This window comes from Bubalus bubalis, chromosome 4, assembly GCF_019923935.1.
Source record: "Bubalus bubalis isolate 160015118507 breed Murrah chromosome 4, NDDB_SH_1, whole genome shotgun sequence".
In the NCBI taxonomy this organism is placed as follows: Eukaryota; Metazoa; Chordata; class Mammalia; order Artiodactyla; family Bovidae; genus Bubalus; species Bubalus bubalis.
Window position 1 is genome coordinate 52,873,620 of NC_059160.1, and position 27,055 is coordinate 52,900,674.

General features: G+C 43.0%; 1 pseudogene; it reads right to left on the reverse strand.

Moving 5' to 3' along the window:
• Positions 1 to 1,977: 1,977 nt before the first annotated feature.
• LOC102396558 lies at positions 1,978 to 23,924 on the reverse strand (annotated as a pseudogene).
• Positions 23,925 to 27,055: the final 3,131 nt, after the last annotated feature.

The window sequence follows — 27,055 nt, forward strand, 5'->3', positions numbered from 1 at the left end:
GGGGCACAGAGCTCAGTCACCCTGGTAACCTTAGCAGAAACGAATCTAGATCATCTGACAGTCAGACAACCCCTGGATGTGTAATTGAACTGAAACAAGATAGCAGGGCTCCCAGGCCAAACCCCAGCTGAGCTCAAAAGGGTGAAAAGTAAATGCCTACTGTCATATGACAATGGGGGCTTCCCAAATGTCACAGTGGTAAAGAATCAGCCTGCCAATGCCAGAGAGGCAAGAGACTTGAGTTCAGTCCTTGGGTTGGGAAGGTCCCCTGCAGAAGGAAATGGCAACTCATTCCAGTATTCTTGCCTGGGAAATCCCATGGCCAGAGGAGCCTGGAAGGCTACAGTCCATGGGGTTGCAAAGAGTTGGACATGACTGAGTGGCTGAGCACACACACTTATAACAATGAGGTGGTTATTAGTTATGCCTTGAAAACATACTGATATGCGGACCCAGGGAATTTCATTTCTGTCCTAGCCTTTAAATGCTAGATGTATTCTTAGTGCAACTGTGACCTGCAGGACAATTCTAGATCTTTTGTTGCATGGACTCTGATTGGCTGTAGCACACAACAGAAACTGATGAGGGGACCAGAGAATATCTGGGAGGAGTCCAGGATATATATACATTCTGGAGGCTGGAGGAGAACCAGGCTGACCATGAAGCAGTATTCCCAGAGATATGCTCTCAGTGATTCACTGCTTTGTTGGGCAAAGGTACCTGTGAAGGTTTACTTGCTTGAGGGACCTGAAGAGAATGTGGATACACACTGGGAACACACACAAGCTATATGAGAAACCAGGGACTGACGGCTGAGTCTTAGAAGAGTCAGTCAGAGTAACCCATTGATCAAGCAGATCCAAATGTGTTGCTTGCTGCAGTAGGGGGACGGCTGCATTGCCAGTCTTAGGACCATCATAGAAGGGGGAGTGGTGTGTCTCAGGCAGGAGATTGACAGTGTTTTAGGGTTCTGGTTAACATGGATCTTTCAAAGTAAGGGACTGGTGGCAAAGGGGTCAGATACCTTAGGGTATCTCTAAAGGTACACTCAGAGATACAAAAGTGTGGAATTGCTGCACATGGAGAGTGGGGTTTAGAAGTGAGCCTTGGAGAGTAAGCAGTGGTTTGATGACCCTGGCTGAGAGTACTGAGAAAGCTCCCTTTTACCACAAAGTGGGCTAGCTGAGTAGTCTGTAGTTTGGCCACAGAAAGTTCCTGGATCAGAGTTATTAAGATCTTCATCTTTCTGGACAAGAACTTTCTGAAATCGTGAAGTCATGTTGGAGCCCCATAGGGAGAGACTATCACGCTGGTGGAGACAGTCAGCTGGGTGGTGGGGGGTGATCTCTAGATCAGTGAACCCTGTGTTCTCACCATGTGAGCTGGGAAGTCACGTGTCTTCTCTGAATGTCCCCTTTCACGAGTCCAATGAGGATAATGGCTGTTCCTCTGGCAAAGTGTTATTGTGAAGACTGAAGCTGATAAGGCATGGGACAAGCTGACAAATGCCAGGTTTGACACAGGAAATGCTTGACAAATAGGGGCCATTTCCAGATTCCAACTGCCTGAAAACCAAGTGACATTAGCGACAGTTCTGAGGTTTTGGTGAATCTGACAGCTAGAGTGAAAAAGGGGAGAAAAGACAGCAGCCCTGCTTAAAACAGACACTCTGGCACCAGCAGTTGGGTATTAATGGCCAAGAGACACCTGGATAAGTTGAAAAGGTGAAGATGGAAATTAAGTACTTCTAGCTCCACGAAACGGGGCTTTTACAAAAGCATAATAAATTGTTTCTGCAGAGCCTGACTTGAGGATGTTGTGCATTAGAACATATCAAAATTACTTGCTTTAGAGTCTCCAGGAGGAATGCAGCCCTGCTGATCCATTTGGACTTCTGGCTGCCAGAATTGTACGATAATACATTTGTGTTTTTTGTTTTTTTTTTTAACTTTTATTTGCATTTATTTTTTGTGGCATTTACTCCCTGGCCATAAGCTTTTGTTTCTTCACTTTCTTCTGGAATATCCTTTTTTTTTTTTTTTTTGGATATCTTTTTGTTCTGTGCAACCTCCTCTTCTGGTTTAGGCACAATCTGTTCTTTTTCAGTAGGGATCTGCTCAGTGGGGCAGAGAGAGCTCATGAACAGGTTGATCTGATCATGAGCTCGGTAATCCAGTGTCACATGTTTGGGGCCCCGTTCACCAGGATGGGCTCAATGACCAGAGAATCTACATCTAAGCCCTTAAGTTCAGCATTACTCTCTGTATTTTTGAGCAGGAATAGTAAAAATTCAGCACCCTTGGGGCCACTGGCCCTGCGTCCAGCCCCACTGTTTGGCCTGTGCATACCTACCAGCTCCAGCATTGTAATGACAGAAAGACATGCATTGCTTCTTAAAACTGACATCCTTCAGATACTTGGTGGCATTTCAGATGTGCATACCCTCAATGGCCTGGGCAGTTTCACGAGTGTTCTTTAAGTGTACACAAAGATTTGAACCTCTTGATTTACATGATTTTGTGGGGTTTTCTGAGTCAAGTGAATAGTGAACTATTTTTAGAGGTCACTTCAGGCCTCTTACTGGAGAAAAAAGGCATTTGTGTTGTTTTTAAGGCACTAAATTTGTGGTTGTTTGTTTCAGTAGTAATAAGAAAACAAGTACTGAGGCTCAATACTTTAAAAAAGTATGAGGGTGGACCAGAAAATTTGAAAAATACTCTCCTGGATCATGTAGCTCAATGATATAGGCAGAGGTGAGTGACATGGAAACAGAGAAGAAGGCAAAGATGCAGCCAGAGGCCGTGTTACGATAGCATCCAGGACCTTGTGTGTGTGTGCTCGGTTGTGTCCGGCTCTTTGTGACTTCATGGACTGTAGTCTGCCAGGCTCCTCTGCCTATGGAATTTTCTGGCAAGAATACCTGAGTGGAATGCCGTTTCCTCTTCCAGGGGATCTTCCTGACCCAGGAATCAAACTTGCGTTTCTTGTGTCTCCTGTGTTGGCTGGCAGATTGTTTACCATTTGTATTCATTTTTCAAAAGAGAGTGGGTGTGGTTACTTGTCTAGTTTGTGTGTGTGTGTGCTTGTGTGTTTTGTTTGAAGAAGCACAGCCCCTTCTTCACACTAGGAGGAAGCCCAGTGCACAGAATCTACACACTTGGCTGGCTTTGGCTCAAACAAGAGCGGCAGGGGCCTCATCTCCTCCCAGGCACTCCAGAGGCCCCTTGGAGCGTGGTGTGAAGAGCCCTGTCGAGGCCAAGGTCTTAGAGTTTTAAGTCATGTTAGGATTTTAGTGCCTACTGATCACTCCAGTGGAGGGAGGATTCAAGGATGATTAAACATGGGGATCTTCTGGAAGACAAGCTAGCACCTTGATTAGAGAAATGAAATTTGAGTGAAAATGAGCTGAATGAGTTGAAAAGCTTCGGGTTGAAAATCGTCATAGTTATTAGTTGAATGCTGTGGGTGAGGGAGAAGGATGACTCACATCAGGGGTCTCCAACGCCTGTTAGGAACTGGGCCACACAGCAGGAGGTGAGCAGTGGGCAAGCCAGCGAAGCTTGATCTGTATTTATAGCTGTTCTCCATTGCTCGCATTATCGCCTGAGCTCTGCCTCCCGTCAGGTCAGCAGCAGCATTAAATTCTCGCAGGAGTGAAACACACTTTGAGGGTCACTGTCTCCTATCACCCCCGAGATGGGACCATCTAGTTGCAGGAAAACAAGCTCAGGGCTCCCACTGATTCTCCATTATGGTGAATTGTGTCATTATTTCATTATATAAATGTAATGCTCTTGAATCATCCTGAAACCATCCCGTCTATGGAAAAATAATCTTCCACAAAACCAGTTCCTGGCACTAAAAAGGTTGGGAACCTCTGACTGGCCCCATGGATCTCCCTGTTGGATGACTTGTGGAACAGTTACAGTGGCTGACATTCATTGAGAAGCACCATATACTCTCTGCTTTATAGGCATTATCTTGTTGTGTCCTCACAGTGACTCCATGAGGTCTGTATTCTTTCACCCTCATTTTAAAGATGAAAAGACTGAGCCATAGACTTCAGGAAAGAACTAGGAACAGCTGAACTGGATTCCAAACCAGTCACACTCCAGAACCTGTACATAACCATTCCTTGTACTGTAACTGACCATGCACACAGATACTGGCTGTTCTTCACCATTTTGGGGTCACACATTGCTCTAAGAATCTAATGAAAGCTAAGTATATATCCTTGCACCAGTAATTATGTGCACAGGCTTAAACATGAAGTCTGCTTTGCATGCGTCCAATGTCACTCAGCTCGTGGGCATCAGAACCTCACCTTACCAAGGCCTTGTCTCCTTTCATCTCCTCCAACCTCTTTTTCCTTGAAGGTAATGACTTCTGTTACACAAGAATTTAGATGTCCAGTGGGAACAGAGTCATGATCATCTCATGACATCTCATGTCATGGACTGACATGAGATGTATTTGGGGTTTAGAACTCACCTCTCGATGGAAGGTGGATATAAGGTTGAGAAAAAGAGGAGTTCTACAGCTCTGTGTATCTCCTTGGTAGATGTTGATGTCAAGCAAGGCCAGCTTAACATTTAGATACTTTTCTAACACTAAAATAAAACAGGTAGGCAGTTCAAATAAATTCTTGAAGAAGACCAAGTTTTCATGTTATGCGTTTGGTTCTGAACTGCTTCCAGCTCAGTGTGTTTGCAATCTGCCTTAGTTTGGGCTCCTTAAGAACAGACCCACAGAAAAGGATCCAAGGGGAAGTGGTTAATTTGGGAGGGGATCCCAGGAGACACTGGTAGGGGAGTAGGGAAATAAGACAGGAAGGGGAGCAGGGTAGTCCTCTAGGCATTTGGGGCTTAGTCCTGCTGGCAACTCAGTGGTCAGAGTCCCAGCAGAGACGTGGGGCACAGGGGTGTGTATACCTCAACTCTAGTTATACACTGCTTGAAGGTTTTTCCTGGGACCTTCAGGACTCCACCTTGCCATGTGTCCCAGGCAGAGCAGGCTCTGGTGACCAGAAGAAACTCTTAGGCAAAATGGTGCAGATGTTGGCAGTTGGGCCAAATTGTAATGGAAGGCCCATGTGGTGGGGCCTACAACTTTTAACACACAGTGAAAATAAAGAAGGCTGAATGAAAGGCTGAACGAAAGGCTGATGCTTTCAAACTGTGGTGCTGGAGAAGACTCTTGAGAATCCCTTGGACTGCAGGGAGATCAAACCAGTCTATCCTAAAGGAAATCAACCCTGAATATTCATTGGTAGGACTGATACTGAAGCTGAAGCTCCAATACTTTGGCCACCTGATATGTAGAGCCAAATCACTGGAAAAGACCCTGATGCTGGGAAAGATTGAAGACAGGAGGAGAAGGGGGCAACAGAAGATGAGATGATTGGATGGCATCACCAATTCAATGGACATGAGTTTGAGCAAGCTCCAGGAGATGGTGAAGGACAGGGAAGCCTGGCATGCTGCAGTCCACGGGGTCACAAAGAGGTGGACACGTCAGAGTGACTGAACAACAACAACAACAACTGAAATATTTTATAAACAATGGAATGTGCCAGCATAGACACTTTTGGTTTTGTTTTGTTTTCAGTTAAAAAACTTAAATGAATTTTTTTGAGTTAAAAAATTTTGACATGTTTTCTTTGATTTCTAAACTTTGTGTCTTTCACTATGCTCAGTCTTTCTTCCTATCATTTTCTATTCCTCCTTGCATGACTCTGGATGAACTCAAATGTTTTCTTGGAACTGAATATTGTTTATTTTGCTCTTGGCTGCTGTATTTGTTTCCTAGGACTGTCATAAGAGGTGATCACCAGCTGGGTGACTGAACAGATTTATCTCCTTGTAGCTCTGGAGGCCATGTTCCCTAAGAAGGCTAGAGGGCAGACTTCTTCCTTATTTCCAGGCATTCCTCTGCTTGTGGCTGCATAACTCCACTCTCTGCCCCATCTTCAGCTGGCTATCTCCTCTTATCCCTCCGTCTCTCCTCCATGTTCCTCTTAGAACAACACTTGGCATTGGATTGAGGGCCCATTTGGATAGTCAAGGATGATTTTGTCCTGAGACCTTTAATATCTGCAAAGACTCTTGGTCCAAACAAGGTCATATTCACGGTTACATTCACAGGTTTTGGCTTGTAATGTTCATGACAGCAAAGAATAAAGGGAAGGTTTAAATACCCCATTTACAGATAAAGACCAAAAGTTAGAGGGAGGGCAGTTGAATGCAGATGGTGGCATAGGAAGAGTCCGAACTTAACCTACTCCTATGAGCACAACAAATATACAGCTACCTGTCAATCATTTCCCTCTGAAAAGAACCTGAGAACTAGTGAACATCTCCTTCACAACGAAGGCTAAAAGGACCACCCTGAGAGGGGTAGGAGAGGCATAAAGACACTCTTGCCAAAACCCCACCCCTGATGTGATTCACACAGTAGGGAGGCATCTCACCAGATGGTGCTTCTCCTGGATGACTGAAGAGTTGGCACCCCACATCAGGCACCCATGTCCCCTAGAATCTATACCAGAAGGATGAGCCCCCAAAGCATCTGGCATAGGAAACCAATGGGGCTGATATCCAAACACCCCAAAATGCCCTCTTACAAGGGTTGCCTGCAGTCTCAGTCACCCTGAGATGCCATAGACAGCAGAAGTTTGAAAAGTGCAGAGACTGTATGCAAAGGAGAGTTATTTCCAAAGCTAAAAGCATTGGCTGGATGGGCAGGGTATACAAGAACTGGTCCCTGGAGATAGAGGCACTGGTGGACATCGCTGTGAGTCCCATCTAATGTGCTAGCTCAGGTGGGAAAGCTCCAACAGAAATGAGCAGTCACAGAATTTTCGCTGCCTTGATAAAGCAGAAAGTTCTGTCGGTTGTAGCATTCCCCCACTCCCTGGCTGGGGCTGGTGTTAAAACCAATGCATGTACATACAAGGCACTCTCCTGCTGCATTGCTGAAACTCCTGGGTGCATGCAGGTATTTCCTGATGCCTTTGTGAAGCAAGAGAGCTTCACAGTCTTTTTATGAAAAAGGCCTGTTTACTTAGCATGGAAGGTCACCTTGAGGGACAGGCTTCATGTTTTCCACACACTTATATGCAGAGTACATCATGAGAAACGCTGGGCTGGATGAAGCACAAGCTGGACTCAAGATCGCCAGGAGAAATATCAATAACCTCAGATATGCAGATGACACCACCCTTATGACAGAAAGTGAAGAAGAACTAAAGAGCCTTTTGATGAAAGTGAAAGAGGAGAGTGAAAAAGTTGGCTTAAAGCTCAACATTCAGAAAACTAAGATCATGACATCTGGTCCCATCACTTCATGCCAAATAGATGGGGAAACAGTGGAAACAGTGGCTGACTTTATTTTTCTGGGCTCCAAAATCACTCCGGATGGTGATTGCAGAAATGAAATTGGAAGACACTTGCTCCTTGGAAGGAAAGTTATGACCAACCTATACAGCATATTCAAAAGCAGAGACATTACTTTGCCAACAAAGGTCCGGCTAGTCAAGGCTATGGTTTTTCCAGTAGTCATGTATGGATGTGAGAGTTGGACTATAAAGAAAGCTGAGCACTGAAGAATTGATGCTTTTGAACTGTGGTGTTGGAGAAGACTCTTGAGAGTCCCTTGGACTTCAAGGAGATCCAACCAGTCCATCCTAGAGGAAATAAGTCCTGGGTGTTCATTGGAAGGACTGATGTTGAAGCTGAAACTCTAATATTTTGGCCACCTGATGAGAAGAGCTGACTCATTTGAAAAGACCCTGATGTTGGGAAAGATTGAAGGCAGGAAGAGAAGGGGACGACGGAGGATGAAATGGTTGGATGGCATAACCGACTCAATGGACATGAGTTTGGGTAAACTCCAGGAGCTGGTGATGGACAGGGAGGCCTGGTGTGCTGCGGTTTATGGGGTTGCAAAGAGTTGGACACGACTGAGTGACTGAACTGAACTGAACTGGGGCTAAGGAGGTGCTCCTAGAGAATATAAATAGGGAAGTGCCATCTTTGTGTATCCCCCTTTGCCTTGCTACAGCTCAAAAAGACTCCTCAGAAAGCAGCTGATACCCTCATCAGGAGCTTTGATTTTTGCAAATGTCCTCCAAGAGAACTCCCCAGATCTCCTGGTCCAGAGGCCATCAGGGATTGTAATCGTGACCCTACAGGACTGAATAAATCTGCATACTTCAACAGCTGCTACCTGAGGCTCTGAACGTCCCTGGTGGCTCAGTGGTAAAGAATCCGCCTGCAATGCTGGAGACTTGAGTTCATTCCCTGGGTTGGGAAGATCCCTAGGAGGAGGAAATCGCAACCCACTCCAGTATTCTTGCCTGGGAAATCCCATGGACAGAGGAGCCTGGCAGGCTACAGTCCATGGGGTCGCAAAGAGTTGGACACAATTGAGCACACACACACACACACACACACACACACGAACAGCTCACACACAGACACAAACTTCAGTGCACATAAAACTGGTGAAATCTGAATAACCTCTGGATTGCACTGAAGTCAGTTTCCTGGTTTTGCTTCTGTACAGTAGTTGTGTATTATAGGTGTGTAAGATGTTACCACTGATGCAGGTTGAGAAGGATGCACAGGAACTCCTTGTACACTCCCCCACTTCCTGTGAATCTAAAAGTTACACCAAAATACGAAGTAAAATTGAATCAAACTCAACCACTACCACCAAAAGCCTCCAAACCCCCAATAAGTGCTGTAAGATACAGATGTGTGCACAGTATGATAGAAGCAGAGAAGGGGGCACCACCTCTGAGATTTTATAGCTCTTTATGGAATAAGGAATAAGAAAATAGTAAAGAATTTGGACGCTAGTAAAATAAAAAATGACACTATTAATATCATAGCCATTTTAGAACTGGAGGTGTCTGTGCGGTTCATCTAGAGTTAGAAAATAGTCAACATTTTACAGGTAAGGAAAGAGGGGTCTAAAGAGGTAAGGTTACCTGCTAAGGTTGTAGACCCCAAAAAGAGACTGGTTTGAGCTGTGAAATTTTCCAGGTGTTGGGACAGTGACACGCAGGAGAACTCAGATTCTTTCCTTTGGGCACTAGGATCCCTAGAAGTTTGGAGTTCACTGGTCCAAACCAGTCCTTCCCACTCTTCCCAATAGTGTGCTCCCAGTTTACTCACCACGAGATGGCAGCAGAACATAAACCATCGTCCTCAGAGGTCCTGCTGAGGCCCCATGGTTGACCATCAAGGAGTCAGCTACACAGGTTTTGATTGTATAGTCCAATCAGCATTGCGGTAGTAACATATTATGTACATTAGAAAATAAACCACTGAAGAGGACTTAAAAATAACGCAAAGATGAAGTCAATAAGCCACTTTAATATCTTCATTCTATTGTTAGCTAATATTGTAAGGCAGAGTATATATTTATAGGGAAGTTGATAGTTAAGGCTAGTGGGTATACTGTCCATATTTCTAATGATCTTGATAATTTCACCTTCTTTGAGCTCACTTTCTGTAAAGTCTCATGAGATGGTCATTGTCTTGCCTGGTAACGTGGCTGATCGGCTGCCCCAGGGACAGTGTCATTTCCTTGTTGTTTGCAAGCATTAGCTTGAACCACATCAAATTGTTATTTTTCTTATATAAAAGCTGAGCAAACATTGGCAATTTCATGCAGTCTAACCCATCTATAGCTGTGCTATTTGCATTATCTTCAGTCTGCATTTATTCTTTTGTAGAATTTTTTTAACTGTTATCTTGGAAAAACTGATGATTTAATTAGTATAACATATCCATCTACTCACTGGGTCTCCAGCTGTCATGTGTCACCATAAGTTCAAGGCAGAGTGGCAGAGTCTCCACGCTGTGGAGATCTTGCTGCTCCCTAACGATTCCTCACATACCTTATGTGACCACAGACTCTCTGATGCAGCCCGCAGGTAGGCGCCTTGGTCAATCCAGGTAAGTGAAACTGGCTTCCTCATGTTTTCAGATAAAAGTAAATATAAGTTATTTGAACATGATCTTTGGGAAGCTGCAGGGGATGGTCTTATAGTCTCAACTTGTTCATTTTACAAATGAGGAAATAAGACAAGCCGATTTCGAAGAACCAACTCATTGGAAAAGACTCTGATGCTGGGAAAGATTGATGACAGGAGGAGAAGGGGACAACAGAGGATGAGATGGTAGATGGCATCACTGACTCGATGGACATGAGTTTGAGTAGGCTCCAGGAGTTGGTGATGGACAGGGAGGCCTGGCGTGCTGCACTCCGTGGGGTCGCAAAGAGTCAGACACGACTGAGTGACTGAACTGAACTGATTTACATTCTCTCTTTGGAGGAATCTGAACATTTAATATCACACAACAGTGAACCACACTGGGCCATGTGATGCTGTCTGAACATGCTCCCTTTTATCTTGAAAATGGGTGAGGGAGACAGCTTTAAAAGGAGCCCTGTCTAGGACTCTCTGTTGGAGACCTCTGTTGTCACAGTGTGCACATCTCATTCCATTGTCCCCAGAGTCCCAAAAACATTCCTGAAACTAACAAGGGAGAATTTGGATTGGGGTACTTTGGACAGCTTCAGTCTTGAAAGAAATCGTGCCTAAGGAAAAGTTTCCTGGGTTCTTCTAGCCCCTGAAGCAGGTCTCATATCTTTCTTCCTTTCTAGGTAATAAACTTCTTGAAGGCAGTGGTCATGTCTAATTTGTTTTTTTTTTTTATCCATCTCGCTCTTCCCCATCCTATGGATGGTTCAGTGTCTTGCATCTAGAAGACTGGGGTTGATAGAATAAATAACTGTTGACTGAAGTTGATAGAATTTTCATGTAAGACATTTAACTTCAGACCATCGCAAACTTCACTAAAAATTGTATCTGTAAATGTGCAGTAGGACGCTAGGGAGGGCTATTCCCTTCCAAGATGTTGCTCTCAGTTCAAACAGAACTTTCTACAACAATGGAAATATTCTATATCTGAACTCTCCAATGCATTACCTGCTAGCCACAAATATCTACTGAGCACTTGAAACATGGCTAGTGAGACAGGAATTTAATTTTTCATTTTATTTAGTTTAAATAGGTGTATGTATCTTTTGACCTCATATTGGACAGCACAGAAAGATGATAAGTTATTAAGCACAGTAGCTTCATACTTCAACATTCTTCATTTATCTTATAATGACATCCTTCAAAACACCTCACATTTGTACCACCTCACCATCAGTTTCTTTTTTCTCCTATTCTCTCACATCCCTTAAGATCCCCAGGAAATACTGCTTCTCCTAAGTGTTTATTTTGTTTAACTCATCATCTAAACAACAAAATCACAAAAAACCCTAAAAGTAATGAGGAAAATAGTGATAATTAAAAAATAGAATTCATCTTATCATTCTCTTAGGGAGTCATGACAGGACCTTTCTGTTAAAGCCTCAAGCTCATTGGGACTCCAAACACTGGTTCCTCTTTAGGGGCAAAATTGTAATTGGGTCTTAAAAAAATCTAGATAGTTTCCTTTGCCAGTCAATTAGAAGGTTAATATTGAGTCATTATATGCTGAGTTTCCTAGATCCAATTTCTTGGATTGAATCACCAGTTTAGCCCCTACCCATTCTTTAGGGCTTGGCTTCATCATCTTCTCCTCAGGGTGACTTTCTTTCTTCCTTCCTTCTTTTTACTTTTGGCTGTGCTGGGTCTTCATTGCTGCGTGTTGCTTTCTCTAGTTGTGAGCAGGGGCCATGCTCTTGTTGTGGAGCATGGGCTCTAGACCACAGGCTAAGTAATTGCGGTGCATGGGCTTAGTTTCCAGGCGGTATGTGGGATCTTCCTGGACCAGGGATCCAACACGTGTTCCCTGCATCGACAGGCAGATTCTTAACCACTGGATCACCAGGGAAGTTCCATCAGAATGACTTTCTGATCTGACTTTCTAATCAGATTTCCATCAGATGCTTTTTATCAGCCTTTGCACCTCTCCTCACAGGGTTGTTTTAAAGACAAATAAAGTAATGCAGAGCAAGCACCTATTTAGTGCCTGATAGACAGTAAGTGCTCAAGAAATACTAGTTGTTCCTACTGTTATAGAGTCACTCTATCCAGATGGAGAAGTCTTAATGAAATTCAACAATATTGAGCTTTGGGTTCAAGAATGAAGGGAAAATTGTAAACAGACAAAATAATTCTGAGGTCACATGCAGGTTAAGTTGATGGTTTGAAATGCAAGTATAGCTAAGGCAGAGGAAGTGTTTCAGAAATGGAACTGGGAAAGAGAAAAGATTATCGTGTTGTTGTTCAGTTGTTAAGTAATGTCTAACCCTTTGCAACCCCATGGACTGCAGCATGCTAGGCTTCCCTGTCCTTCACTATCTCCTGAAGTTTGCTCACACTCATGTCCATTGAGTCGGTGATGCCATCCAACGATCTCATCCTCTGTTAACCCCTTCTCCTGCCCTCAATCTTTCCCAGCATCAGGGTCTTTTCCAGTGAGTTGGCCCCTTTCGCATCAGGTGGCCAAGGTATTATAGCTTCCGCTTCAGCATCAGTCCTTCCAGTGAATATTCAGGGTTGATTTCTCTTAGTACTGACTGGTTTGATTGCTGTCAAAGTGAAAGTTGCTCAGTCATGTCCAACTCTTTGTGACCCCATGGACTATACAGCCCATGGAATTCTCCAGACCAGAATACTGGAGTGGGTAACCTTTCCCTTCTCCAAGGGATCTTCCCAACCCACGTCCCCTGCACTCCAGGCAGATTCTTTACCAGCTGAGCCACCAGAGAAGTCCAAGAATACTGGAGTGGGTAGCCTATCCCTTCTCCAGTGGATCTTCCTGACCCAGGAATCGAACTGGGGTCTCCTGCATTGCAGGTGGATCCTTTACCAACTGAACTACCAGGGAAGCCCCTGATTGCTGTGGGTCCATTGTAATTCAAGACTACCCCTTACCTCAGTGGCAATTTAAAGGATATGTGCAAGACCATCTGGTCAACCCCTTTATAGTTGGGCAAGATAGCACTTAACCATCGACGCTTTTGTGCATGTTACCTTTCAGTCCTTGTCTATAGATTTAGACATATTTGGAAGAATATGTACATTTTAACAACTTGTATATTTTCCCTCTTTTTACAATATTTTGCCCTTATTTTCTCACACCAAGTGTTAGCCATTCTGAAGTAGTCAAAACAGTTTGTATGTAGCTCTTTAAATCTTTCTCTATGCTCATACACATATACAAATACATATATATTTAAATATTTTAAAAATATTTATCTTTACAAAAATGTGTTATGCTGTATACACTTGCTTACAACTTGTTTTTCATATAGCGTGTGTATCCAAAATCTGTTTGAATTGTTCGTAATAAAAATGGAATGTGTGTTAGATTTGGTGTCTGTTCTGATTCCCATTTGAAAACAAACCGATCTTCTATTTCTGGAAGAATAGTAGAAAAGATACTCTACTTATCCTCCCAGTGAAATCCTCAAATGCTGAATAAAATTTTAAAAAACCTAAAATGCATCAGTGAGCTGTTAGGAGGAATGAATCTCAAGAGGTAAACAAAGAACTAAAGATACTTTCATTCTGAGGACGTTTGAAGAAACCCCAGCGAAGCTGGGTTTTGATTGTAATGGTCTCTTACAGATGGGAGAAAGTAATGGGAAGCATAAGGGAGGTCCCCAGTATAGGTGGAACCCCACAAGTCCATACAGGCTGAGTATGAAGGGTAAGCTAAAAATAAAGCTGCCAGCCCCCAAGTAGAGAACAGCAAGGAAAATGGTCGGCCTTGAAACCTGGTACTAGAAGAAAAATAATCAGTGGATGGATTTTAATAGTAGATTAGACAGAGTGAGAAAAAGGATTGATGAACTGGAAGCTAGACCTGAAGGAAGTATCCAGTACAAAGCACAAAGAAATAAAAAGATGAAAGATACTTAAAAGAGGAGACATAAGAATAGTGTGAGATGGTCTAATATTTGGGGTCTCAGAAGAAGGGAAGAGGTACATGAAGGAGAGAGGGTATTTGAAGAGATAATAGCAAAGGATTTTTCAGAACCAATGAAAAGCATCAATCTTCATATTTAAGAAATGAATCCATCCCAATCAGGACAAATAATAAGAAATACACACTTGGAAACTTTACAATCAAACTTTAAAATCTCCAAAGAAAGATAATAATTTCAAAGCTATTGTCTATGAGAAAAATAGACTATCTACAAAAGAATGGCAATTGAATAGAACTGACTTCTGAACAGCAACTATGAAAGCCAGAAAAAAATTAGACTTTTGTGAATGTACAGAGAAAATACCGTCAACCTAGTATTACCTAGCAAAATATCTAACAGTGAAAGTGAAATAAAGACATTTTCAGAAAGAATAAAAACTGAGAATGTTTGATATTAACAGATTCTTTGTAACTACTGAGAATTCTGAAAAGATGCACTTGAAGAATAACAAAGGTGTTTCCATATAGAAGGTTCTTAGATGCAAGGAGGAATGACTACTTAAAAAGCTGTAAATCTATATATAAGTCTAAAACAAAGATCAATTTTATAAAATATTGATGGTGATAAGCCAAGACAATTAAATACACAGAATAACAATAGTGTGCAAATTGGAAGTGACTGATTGGATTGAAGTGTTTTAAGGCTTTGTATTTCATGGGAAGATGATAAAGATATAATTAATTTTGGACTTTATGATTTATGTGGAAATCTAGAACAATAGAATTAGTGATTATAAGTTCTAAATTATTAGAAGAGACAGTGGAATGGGGGAAAAATCAATCCAAAAGAAGGTGTGTGCATGCTAAGTCACTTCAGTCATGTCTGACTCTTCCCAACCCCATGGACTATAGCCCCCTAGGCTCCTATCTTTGGAATTTTCCAGGCAAGAGTACTGGAGTGGGTTGCCATTCCTTTTTCCAGGGGATTTTCCTGACCCAGTGATCAAACCTGCATCTCCTGTGGCTCCTGCTTTGCAGGTGGATTCTTTACTGCTGAGCCACCTGGTAAGCCCCTAAAAGAAGATTACAAAAAAGAAAAACACATGAGACAAGTATAAAGTACAAAATAAATTGGTAGAGGGACTTCCCTGGTGGTCCAGTGGCTAAGACTCTCTGCCCCCATTGCAGGGGTTCTGGGTTTGATCCCTGGTCAGGGAACTAGATCCCACATGCCACAACTAAGAATTTGCATATCACAGCTAAAGACTTCACATGCTGCAACTAAAGATGCTGAATGCTGCAACAAAGATCTAAGATCCTGAGAGATGCAACTAAGACCCAGTGCAGCCACAAACACACACACACATACACACACACACACAAATACATATGTATATGTATATGTACATAATGGGCTTCCCTAATTCAGAATCTGCCTGCAATGTAGGAGACCAGGGGTCATTCCCTGGCTCAGGAAGTTCCCCTGGAGAAGGAAATGGCAACCCATTCCAGTATTCTTGCCTGGTAAATCCCATGGACAGAAGAGCCTGGGGTCGCAAAGAGTCAGATATGACTGAGGGACTTTCACTTTTTTCATATGTATATAATATACATAATTTTTTATTATTATATAATATATAATAAGAAATAGGTAGAAGTAATTCTAGATGTATTTGTTATTGCAAAAAATTAAATTGTAATTATTCCAATTAAAAGACAAAGATTGTCAGACTGGGTTTAAAAAAATATATATAGCCATGTGCCATTTAAAAAGTGAGAAATTTAAAACATTACATACAAAAATTTGAAAGGTATAGAAAATGATATAGCTGGAAAATGTTAGTCACAATAAAGCTGGTGTAGCAATATTAATGACTTTAGACTTTACAGTAAAGAACAACATGAGAAATAATGAAGGTTGCTATGCAATGAGAAAAGTTTCAATTTATGAGAAGAATACAAAAATTCTAATTTGCCTAGCAACCACACCCTTAAAATACATGAAACCAAAAGTAGCTACAAGGAAAAACTGACAAATCTCTAGGGAGATTTTAGTACATCTTTCTCAGTGATGGATAGATCAAGGGGACAAAACTGTGAAAGAGTTGAAAAGTGAAAAGAATGTGTATGATCTCATGTTCAATAAAATATAAGGTGAAATACTGTTTCAGACATGTTTAGCGTGTCAACTTTAAATTAAAATTAAGAAAATTTAATCCTACAATTTTAGGAATACACACATATGTCTTAAGACTGTATCTTAAAAAGTAAAGATTTTGTGAAGACAAGATTCAATACAACCATTTCAGATGGGGAGAGGTATGGGAACAGCACTGAGGATGCACACAGGGAAATGTAACTTGCTAGTATTCAAGTTCATGTCTTGGATTCTGGGTAGATAGGTGATTTTTCCTTATTAAAGTAATAAACAAAAAGGAAAGATCATTTAAGAAGAATTTAGGGAATTTCCCTGATGGTCCAGTGGCTAAGACTCTGCGTTCCTGATGCAAGGGGCCCAGGTTTGATCCTTGGTCAGGAAACCAGATCTCACATGTCACAATTAAGATGGAAGTTCCCCCATGCTGCAGCTAAGACCCAGCACAGTCAAATAAATAAGTAAATATTAAACCAAATTCAGTGCAGCTGAATATCTATGTCTGTATCTATATCTGTGTCTATATATGTATATCTGGAGATGGACTTCCCAAGTTAAAATTCTGGCTCTGCAGTCAATCTCTCTGTATCTTAGTTCCCTTCTGTGTAATATGGAAGTATAATAATTATATTTATTGCATCATGGTGAACACTAAATGAGCAAATAGATTTAAAGTCCTTAGATCATTATTTCATGTAGATTAGGGGAGCAATACATGGTAGCAGTTAATACTATTGCTCCTGAGAGAGAAATGACTTTTTGGATGTCCCACCCTTCTTTTTTCTCGGGTTTATTCATACTCATCCTTGTTTCTTTCTCTTCTGAGATAATTAAGATAATTCCGATCTCTTTAAGGCCCACTCCTTTACTCACACTCTGAATGCTATCCTTATCTCCCCTGCCTCCCTGTCCTCTTCCCACAAATGATCCTGTCCTTTCTTGCTTCTCCAAGCTCTTTGTATCAGTAAGGTTTGGACCAGGAAAACAGAAACCACTCTAGGTATCTCAAACAGTGAAGGGTATATTATAAGGAGTTGGAGACTCTCAAAGCTGTTGGAAGAGCTGAGTGTGGGGTGAGCAAAGATCAGGAAGGTCATTTCTAGCTTTCAGGAAAATGGAATATGCACACCATTCTTTCCACCTGATGCAACTTTCCTTCCCTTCGATAAGTGAACTCTATCCAGCCTTCAGGACTTGGCTCCTCAATCCCTTCCTTTGGGAAGGTGACTTGAAAATGTTAATAAATGTTAGCTTCCCCCAGTCTCCTAGCTTTTGGCAGAGGACACAGACTCCTGAGTCAAAGACAAAGGAAGGCTTATTACTCACAGCAGTAGCAGTTGCCAAAGTAGCATCATTTTCTTGTACTGGCTCTCTGAGTTGGGTTTCTACAGGGTGAGGTAATGGGGGCTGGGTGACACTTGCCCTCGGTGGGTTGTGTTACAGGGGCGGGATCCTGGATTTAGAGAGCCTGAAACTTTTCTAATGGGTTGCAAGAAAGCCTGCCCAAAATTCATCCCAGGGAGAGCCTTTATCTTTATTTTACTGGACAGGAAAAATACTTGCTCTTTCTCTGAAGGGAAATACTATTTCTGTTTTCCAATACTGTTTGCTCTGCAAATATCCATGAAAATTTCATCTCACCAAAATTGCAGTAAATGTTTCTGCTCACAAGTCAGGCAGAAATTTGAGAGACCATGGAAAATTTGTCTCATACCACTTATTACAGTTTATTGTAAGTGCTTGTTCATTTGATATTTTCTCTAACTGTACTGTAAGTTGCTTGAGGGCAGGGTACAATCTCTTTTCATTGCTTTATCCCTAGGATAGTGACTGAGTGTATGTGTGTAGTTGCTCTGCAGTGTCCAACTCTTGACAATCCCATGGACTATAGTCCACCAAGCTCCTCTGTCCATGGAATATTTCAGGCTTAAATACTGGGGCAGGTTGCCATTTCCCACTTCAGGGGATCTTCCTGACCTAGGGATCTAACAGGAGTCTCTTGTGTCTCCTGCATTGGCAGGTAGGTTCTTTACCAATAAGCCACCTGGGAAGCCCAGGACAGTGACTAGTGCATGGTAAATAAAGTAAATATTTGTGGAATGAATGAATGCCCTCAGTTCTATGTGTAACACAGGGTTGGGAATGGTGCTCTATGTCTAGCTCTTCTTATCTGAGGCTAGAGCAGTATCTGGGAAGCAGTGCTGGGATTCTCTGAAAGGGTCATAGCTTCTCTGGATCATGCTTGGTCAACTATTTGGGAATGTAATTGCAGGAACAGGCGGATATGATTATGAGGTACCCCAACATTCTTCTCCTTTCCCCTCTTCCAGAGCATGTAAGTTGAGTGTAGAGAGCCTCAGGAAAATTGCTGTGATATTTATTTGAAATCTAATGCTATTTCTAGGCTGGTGAGTGAAGTGAAAGTCGCTCAGTCATGTCCGACTCTGTGCGACCTCATGGACTATGGAATTCCATGAAATTCTCCAGGCCAGAATACTGGAGTGGGTAGCCTTTCCTTTCTCCAGGGGATCTTCCCAACCCAAGGATTGAACCCAGGTCTTCCACATTGCAGGCAGATTCTTTACCAGCCTTGCCACAAGGAAAACCCTCTAGGCTGGTAACTAGCAGGTATTTCTGGTACAAGAAGAATCTTTAAACAATCCTCAAGGAATTTTATAAAACAGTAACATCTACTGAAATGTAAGCTCCATGGGGGTATTTTTGGAGATAATAGATCCTTAATATATTTTGTTGATTGCATTAAAGAAGTAAATTTATTGAGTGCTCACTATATGCCCAAACATGAGACCAGGCATGGAGCTAAGCATTTAATATATTTCACTGGCACAGTGACACTATGAAGTAGGTCCTATATTAGCCCCATTTAGCTGACAAGGAAACTGAGGCTTAGAGAAATTAAGACTCACCCTGACCACGTTATTTGCAAGTGCTAGGCTAGTGTTCAGACCTTGGCATGAATCCACACAAAACATCTTTGCCCACAAAGTGCCAAGGTGGGAGAGTTGTCATTTATGGAGGAGGGTGGTAGAATGTTAACACATACCATGTTTTTCACTGGATCATTTTCTGATCCTATGACTTGAAAATTGTAGCTTGACAAGTATTGTGTACTTGAATAAGATCAAATTGCTTATCTGTGAAACTTTTTGCCCTATAAAAATATTATTTAATACTTTCACATATTTTCATCTCAACTGTGTGCTGTAAACATCTCAGAAAATGTGGTTTTCAAAAAGTAGCTTCAGAAACATTAATATTCTGAGTACAGGACATGCTTTGGTTCCCCAGACATGCCTGGCATCATAGTTTTACCTAGACCCTGAGGTCATCCAGAGGATGTTTTCATAGAAAATGGGGACCAGGGAGAGGATATTTCTCACCTAAGACCTGTGAGGACCAAAAAGCACAGTGGAACAATAAAGACAGCTGCCACTGAAATCATTGAGCTAGCGAACTTGAGATTAGCCGGGCTCTGCCAAATATTAAAACTTTACACTGTCAGAGTGAACTCCTGGCTGGAAATCTGAAGGAACAATTTGAGAAAATTCAAGTTCCCCAAAACGAATTTGCTGCTTTCAGCCATGACAAATCACCACAGTATTCAACAAGCTCAGTGATTACTGAGTTAGAGGACATAACCAGCATTGTTACTCCAAGTTAATATCTGAGGCTAAGTTTTCATTTACATCGTTAGTGTTAGGAAACGCAGCCAGAAAATATTCAGGAGCCTGCTCTGTTGGCCGAGTCAGCCTGAAAGGAATCGCATCCTGTCAAGGGCTGAACTGAAGGCTGGGTCTTTGTGTGATTGGCATCGGTTCCAGTCCTGCCAGCAGACACATAATTCCCCGTTGTCCCTGTGATCCACGCTTCACCTTGCCTGTGGGGCAAGCGTGGTTTGATGTGACCTCTTTGAAGACTCAATGCTGTGCCTCACCCTGTTGTTCAGAGGAGGCTGGCAAGCCCGGAGACCACTGGAACGGGGACAGCAGTCATCCTCATTCTCCTGCACGCGGTCACATAGTTAGTAGGTCACACGTACTAATGATAATTTAATAAGCATAGCAGTCCGACGGCAGATGACAACGTTTGATTTTGCCATGGAGGTCGGAGATCTGAAAGCCAAGAAGTTTCTGTGTCATTGTGTCAGGAGTTTGTGGAGAATTAAACAAAATTAGATACAGCTTCTTTCCTTTCTTATGAAATTTTCCCTCATTGAGAACAAATACATACTTTTCCCCCCTCATAGACAAAATGACTGTTTTATGAACTTTATGGCATAAACTGTTTTAAATTCAAGTAGCGATAGAAAAAAAAAATCAGTGACAACCACAATGAGTATTTTTAGTACATCTTTCTTTCTTTTTTTTTTTTTTAAAGAGAGATCCTCTAATAACTGATTTTTATTATTTTTACTTTTTTCTATTCTTTTTTATTGGGGTATAGACACTCCACAATGTTGTGTTAGCTTCCACTGCATAACAAAGTGACTCAGCCACATTTATGTATACACACACACACACGTATATATATGTATATATACTCCCTCTCGGGCCCCTGTTTTTCCGCATGTAATCCCATCTATCTAGGTCACCAGAGAATTGTTTAGTTGCTAAGTTGTGTCTGACTGTTTTGCAACCCCATGGACTGTAGCCTGCTAGGCTCCTCCATCCATGGGATTTTCCAGGCAAGAATACTGGAGTTGGTTGCCATTTCCTTCTCCAAGGAATCTTCCTGAACCAGGGGTGGAACATGTGTCTCCTGCACTGCAGGCAGATTTTTTACCACTGAGTCACCAGTGCTTCCCATTTCTAATTTAAGTATAAGTCCATTTTATAAAACAAGTTGGGCTCATACTAGACACACTTTTGGTATCGGGTTTTTTTTCTATTTTGTATGCTGTAAATATTTTATTGGCTTTTAAAAAAAGGATTCATTGGAGTATAGATTTACCATGTTGTATTAGTTTCAGGAGTACAGAAAAAGTGAATCTGTTCTACCCGTACATATATTCACTCTCTTTTAGATTCTTTTTCCATACAGGCCATTACACAGTACTGAGTAGAGTTCCCTGTGCTGCACAGTAGGTCCTTATTATTTTTGGTAAATAATCATCTCTTACTTATTTGTTTCTCTTTTTGTGGCTGTTTGATATTCCGTGATGTAGATGGGCTTTTCATACACAGGGTGTGGAAGACAGGCACAGGTTTAAACCATAGCTCTGTGAGGGCCTCAGTTTCCTCAGCTGTAAAATGGGAGTACGAATATTTGCCTGGCAGCCTTGGAGAGTTGTCATGACAGTTTAAATTAGTTTCTGTGAAGCCTAGAACATGCTAAGCTCATAAAGAATTCTTGTTTATAGATATGTTTATGGAACATTTGGGTAGCATTTCAGAGATAGACCATAACACTGGAGTCTGTCTTCATCATTTGGTCTTAACCCACCAAACATCAGAACCCAAGTTATGTCAAAACTATAATCCCTCAATTCTTCCTAATGCAGATTTTAAAGTTTTGGGTAAAATAAAACTTTTAAGGAACCACCACACACTTTTATGAAGTTGTCTTCTTTTCAACAAAGAACTGGTGTGACTGACTTTCCTTTGAAGGTCCTGCGAGGGCTTTAGCCTTCAAATAGAATCACTGATGGGCTTTAATGTGAAGTGAAAGTTGCTCAGTCCTGTCTGGCTCTTTGCAACCCCATGGACTATGCAGTCCATGGAATTCTCCAGGCCAGAATACTGGAGTGGGTAGCCTTTCCCTTCTCCAGGGGATCTTCCCAACCCAGGGATCAAACCCAGGTCTCCCACATTGCAGGCGGATTCTTTACCATCTGAGCCACCAGGGAAGCTCAAGATACTGGACTGGGTAGCCTATCCCTTCTCCAGCAGATCTGCCCAACTCAGGAATCGTTTGGGGTCTCCTGCATTGCAGGCAGATTCTTTACCAACTGAGCTACCAGGGAAGCCATGGACTTTGATACTGGGTGGGAATTCAGGGGAGCCTCTCAGGGTCCAGGAATTAATATGTTTTGATGAATGCTAATTTTTAGTAGTTCCCTGGTTAATACTCTTTTACTTAAAATATAGTGATAAGAACTTGCCACTCAAACCACTGAAATCATGCGTGTGTGCGTGCTCAGTTGCTTCAGTTGTGTTGGACTCTTTGTGACCCTATGTGCTGTAGCCCACCAGGCTCCTGTGTCCATGGGATTCTCCAGAGAGAATGCCCTCCTCCAGGGAATCTTCCCGACCCAGAGATGGAACTCGCATCTTTTACGTCTCCTGCATGGGAAGGTGGGTTCTTTGTCACTAGTGCCACCTGGGAAGCCCACTGAAATCCAGATCCTTCCATATTTCTGATTCCAAAACCCAATTCTGCTTCCCTTTGACAACAGAAAACCCTGTTTAGACCAACTCCTCCCAAGATGAGTAGCCCTTGACTGTTCATGTCCTGCTGCTACAAAGGGCCCTCCTGGGTTATCCTAACCTCCTGACAAGAGGGTAGGGCTGGCAAGCAGTTACGCTCTCCTTCCTACAATGTGCAGAGAAGGAAATGGCAACCCACTCCAGTAGCCTTGCCTGGAGAATTCCACGAACAGAGGAGCCTGGAGGGCTACAGTCCATGGGGTGGCAAGGAGACTGAGCAACTATCGCTTGCTCACTCACTCACTCCTACTGTGTGCAAAATGTTAGGTCTCATGTTGATCACCGCACGAGGTGGGGTGAGGCAGAGTATTTTTTTAAAAAAGGAAAACTAAAAGAATTCAACTTCATTAATTGCTGCCCAGACTAAACGTTAGCCACTGCACCGTTTTTCATGTTAAGGAGAAACCCTCTGATGGGGAATAAACATCTGATCAACTTGTGTTGCCGAGAGAGGGATGGTTTTAGGAAGAGGTTATACACATCCTTCCATTTGGAGGAAATGAACTCGGCGGATTGCGCCTGTTTATTGATACTGTTTTCTCCCCCCTTTTCTTTTCCTTTTCGAAATAAGTTCCCTGGAATGGTCGGGCGATGTGGGAAAATATTGTGACACTCAGGCCTGTTTACGTTTGCGGGGGGGTGGGGGGCGGCTGTTTTGTTTGCCTTGCCGGCCGCGGGGCCCCTCCTTTTCATGGTCGGCGGTCCCCCGACAGCTCGGATTCCTCCGTTGACATCTGCGATAATGAGAACCCTGACGGGAATAGATTTGCAAGATGATGGGCCCACAATAGGACGGCGCTGTCCCCCAAACTTCGCTGGAGATAAGCAGATGGGGTCTGAAAACAGAGCGTTTGAACCGATTAGGTCGAGGTGACCGCCTTTATTCAGCGCACACTGGAGCGCTATTCGGCGCCGGACCCCACCGCCCACCGCCCCCCCCACCCCCAACCCCGACTTCCCTGCCGACCCCCCTTCTCCCCCCAGCCCTCGCCTCCCCTGGTTTGAAGCCGGGAGGGCCGCCGATGGCCGCCTTTCTCTGCCTCCCGCGCACTCGCCTGGAGCCCGGCCCTTCCCGTCCCCAAGCGGAAGCCTGCTGGGCACCCACCTCGTGCCAACCGACTGAACGACAGAGAAAAGCCACCCCTCACGCCGCATAAAGAGAAGCCGGGGCAACACATGGGGCTTTCCCACTCGGCACAAATGATGGCTGTTTGTGCTAGTTAACCTTTTTCGGAGCCCGGGTCGCCCCTGCTGGGAGGCAGGGCCAGGCTGCAGGGAGCGCAAAGCCTGGCAGAGCCCGGCGTCGCCAGCGCGCCCGCCCGGGGGCCCCCAGCACGCGCCGCCGTCTCCAACACCAAAGCCCCGGCCCCCGCTCTCCATAAGTCAGCCGGCCCCATGTGCTGCTGACAGCTTGGATTCCAGAAGAGAAGGGCCTCCAGGAAAACTCCACACACAGTTCCTGGTGACTCGGATTGCCTGGCACGGTTTACCTTCCGAAGCCCTGAAAAGGAGGACATGGAAAGGTTCCCACCCCGGGCTTTATAATGTTCAGTGTCTCCTCCACTAGCTGTGTCAGAGGCAACCTCCTTTGTACTTTGCAAGCCTAGAGTCAGGTCGTTAATACACTTTTTCTTTTCGCTGTGTATTTGTATTTTTTAAAACCTTTTTATCTTGTATTGGAATACAGACAGTTAACAATATTATGATAGTTTCAGGTGAATAGCAAAGGGACTCAGCCATACATATATATGTATCCATTCCCCTCTAAACTCCCCTTCCGGTCCAAGTCCCTGTGCTATACTGTAGGACGCTGTTGGTTATCTGTTTTAAGTATAGTAGTGTGTACATGCCCAGGCACGCGCCGCTGTCTCCGCAGAATACCAAAGCCAAACTATGGCTACCAAACTATGCTTGGTTATCTGTTTTAAGTATAGTAGTGTGTACATGCCCACCCCAAACTCCCTAACTATCCCTTCCTTCCACCATCCTCACCCCTCAACTGTAAGTTCGGTTCTCTAAGTCTGTGAGTCTATTTCTGTTTTGTAATTTCATGCTCATTATTTCTTTTTAGCTTCTACATTATCTATGTACTCATACTACCCTGAACACTCTGGATCTCCTCTGCTAATACACTTTTTAATAACTTGTGCCTGGAGCTAATTGAAGCAAAACCAAGACAGGGTGATTGTACAAATGTGTTTCTAAGACCCGTTCTCTGGGTCTCTGGGGAGAATTTTGATGATGTCAGAGCTGTAATGCTAGCTAAGGAAGAATGAAGACAGAAGGTGATCCTTTTGTGAAGGAAATTTTTGGAAGTAGCTTTTCAGGGCAGGGGAAAGTGGGGGGAAGCAGAAGTTTAAAACCAATGGGAGTTCCATGCCCAGGTGGAGGGCTGGTAATGCCGCAACACTGAAATAGCCAAACGTAGTAAAAGGAATCAGATTTCTGCAAATTGCAGGTTGAACTAATCAGTGAAAATGCATTTATTCCAGCTGCCAGGGTTCTGAAGAGCGGGACTCCTACCCTCCAGTACACTCCAGAGAACAGTCTGTAGAGCTCATGTCCTCAAACCCCCCATCCCTGACTATCTCCTGCTGCCAGCCCAGACCTGCGGGGTTTTGTGCTAACTCAGTGTAGCTCGTTTATGAGGTGGCATTGTTCAGAATTGGGTGTTCACCTGGCAATGACTTTCCTGAGAACGGAGGGTTTGCTCAGGCACAGTTGAAATAGTTCATTAACCAGGAAAGCCATCACAACATTTCCACAAATAGGTCAACAAAATCTAGCATTGCAGATATCACATTCTGAGGAAATCCACCTCAGAAACAAAGGTTTTGATAAACCTTTGTTTATCAAAAGAAATCATAGAGGATTCACTAAAACATAATATTTGTGGCCACCTGTCGTGGTAAAGAGAAGAGGGAAATAAGAGGATGCAAAGGTTGGGACCTTGAGCTACTTTTTATTGGGAATGTTTGAGGTGAAATAAAGGTTAAGGACATCAATCATCTCTATATTTTAAGTCCTATCCTTCATGGAAACTCTCAGGTACTTGGAGGTTGGGCATTTTTTGATTTTCATAAAACCATAGGATGAAATATTAAATTTAGCTTGCAGTGGTGTTTTTTTTTTTTTTTTTAAGGTGCAAGCTCTCATAATCCCTTAGAAACATAAATGGTTGAAAGAACATTTAGTTTTGGGTTCACAACATTTGAATTTTGTCTCTGCTAGTCATTGGTTGTGTGATTTTGAACACATTTGTTAACTTCAGTGAATCTTGGTGCTGCTATGGACTAAATATTGTGTCCCTCTAACATTCATTTAATTGAAGACCTAACCCCTATGCAATAGAAATTGGAGATGGGACCTTTAGGAGGTAATGTCATGAAGGCAGAGGCCTTAAGAATGGAATTAGTGCCCTTAGAAGAAGAGACATGACAGAGATGACCTTACCCTCCACCATGTGAGAATACAGCAAGGTGACTGTTCCAAGCCAGGAAGCCAGGTAGCTTAAATATACCTAAAAAAGTAAACTGTGTCTTATTTTGCCTGAGGGTTTTATTACTTCTTTTCAAAGGTATCTTCAGTTCAGTTCAGTCGCTCAGTCATGTCCTATTATTTGCGACCCCATGAATTGCAGCACGCCAGGCCTCCCTGTCCATCACCAACTCCCGGAGTTCACTCAAACTCATGTCCATCGAGTCGATGATGCCATCCAGCCATCTCATCCTCTGTCGTCCCCTTCTCCTCCTGCCCTCAATCCCTCCCAGCATCAGAGTCTTTTCCAATGAGTCAACACTTCACTTGAGGTGGCCAAAGTACTGGAGTTTCAGCTTTAGTATCAGTCCTTCCAAAGAAATCCCAGGGCTGATCTCCTTTACAATGGACTGGTTGGATCTCCTTGCAGTCCAAGGGACTCTCAAGAGTCTTCTCCAACACCACAGTTCAAAAGCATCAATTCTTCAGCGCTCAGTCCAACTCTCATATCCATACATGACCACTGGGAAAACCATAGCCTTGACTAGACGGACCTTTGTTGGCAAAGTAATGTCTCTGCTTTTGAATATGCTATCTAGGTTGGTCATAACTTTCCTTCCAAGGAGTAAGCGTCTTTGAATTTCATGGCTGCAATCACCATCTGCAGTGATTTTGGAGCCCAGAAAAATAAAGTCTGACACTGTTTCCACTGTTTCCCCATTTATTTGCCATGAAGTGATGGGACTAGATGCCATGATCTTCGTTTTCTGAATGTTGAGCTTTAAGCCAACTTTTTGACTCTCCTCTTTCACTTTCATCAAGAGGCTTTTTAGTTCCTCTTCACTTTCTGCCACGAGGGTGGTGTCATCTGCTGGAATCAAGATTGCCGGGAGAAATATCAATAACCTCAGATATGCAAAGGTATCTTGGTAATTCTATTTTATTGTTGTTCTGTTGTCGTTCAGTCACTAAGTTGTGCCTGACTCTTTGCAACCCCATGGACTGCAGCACACCGGACTCTCCTGTCCTTCATA